Source organism: Acinonyx jubatus, chromosome D3 (assembly GCF_027475565.1).
Source record: "Acinonyx jubatus isolate Ajub_Pintada_27869175 chromosome D3, VMU_Ajub_asm_v1.0, whole genome shotgun sequence".
NCBI classification, from domain to species: domain Eukaryota; kingdom Metazoa; phylum Chordata; class Mammalia; order Carnivora; family Felidae; genus Acinonyx; species Acinonyx jubatus.
Window position 1 is genome coordinate 21,245,714 of NC_069392.1, and position 1,401 is coordinate 21,247,114.

Consider the following 1,401-nt stretch of genomic DNA (forward strand, 5'->3'; position numbering starts at 1 on the left):
AGGGCAGAGGTGAGGGAGAAGAGAGACCCACCACAGAATTGCGTGCTGTGTAGACGTGACCTTTTGAATCCTCATCACTTCATGAGACAGGTGCTGCTGTCCCGGTTATACATACTAGGAAACTGACTCTGAGGCTTCAGAGCAGCCAAGTGACACCAGAACACACAACCTGAAAGCCGAGGTCTCAAATTCGAACTCGGGTCTCCCCAAGGCGCCTCGCCTGGAAGCCCCCCAGGGCGCGCGTGGCTCAGCGAAATCCAGGCGCGCGGCGGTGGGAATCCCGAGCGGAGTTGGAAGCCGGGACCGTTCATTTGCATGCTAATACCCAGAATGCTTTTCCCCTCACACCGCTTCTCTTAATGGAAGCGCTCAGTTTGGAACCGTGGAAAGTTTGGAACACATACTTTGCTCCCTCTTTGCAACTGTGGGAACTTCCCTCCCGCACACGCGGTGCCTGCAGCTCCTAACTCCAAGCACCGCTGCCCGGCGGCAGTCGCCAGCGCTTCCCGGGCAGGCGAACCTCCGTATACAACCCGCGCACGGCAGCATCCCCGGGCCCGCCGGGGACAAAGCGCCCTGTCTTGCCGGCGGGGCCCGTGGCTTGAGCGCTCGTCGACTCTCTGGGCTGCGGGCACTGGGGATGCTATCGGCCCAAGGAGGCTTTACGGCGCTCCCCGGACCCTCCAGTAACCCCAGTTCCCTGGGGGGTGCCGGGGTGCGCGGAGCCCCTGCTCCTGTCCACCGCCCTTGACTCTATGTTGTCGCTTCCCTGAGCTAGTGACTTCCCGCTCCCAGGGGCACAAAGCTCGGCGTGTGGTGTTTGGGGGAAAGGCTGGACGATGGCCTCATCTCCCCAGCTCTCCCAGGCACGCAGCCCCTTGGGTTCGGTCAGTGAGCGGGGTGCAGAAGCAGCTCCGGAGGTTCGGCCTGCCCCCAGCCAGGACCCCGGGCCCTCTCTGGGGTCGGGAGCAGGGAGGAGGTCGCCGGCGACTTCTGGGGTTTCGCTCATCAAAGTGGGGCTCCGAAGGGTAACCGACGCCCGCTCCATTTACGGGTGCACACCACAGGCTGGGGGGCCCCGATCTGCACCCCTCGGTCCCTCACCCCCTCCCTCCCGTCCGCTCGCCGCCACTCTCGGCGGGGAGGGAGGGACAGTGGGCGCTGGTTTGCTGGCTTGGCGCTTCGTTTGCATTGGTCCGGGGGGGCTGAGACTGCAGCCCCCGGCCCCGCGGGCGGGGTGGGGAGGCGGGGGCCGGACGGGGGCTCAGTCTGCGCCAGCATTGGCGGAGCTGTGGAATGGGGAGGGGGGGCAGGAAGCGGGGGGAGCGGAGCTGCGGGGGGGGGGTGTATAAATAGGGAAGGGGGGACGTGCATCCTCGGCTGGGTGAGGGGGGGGGGCGC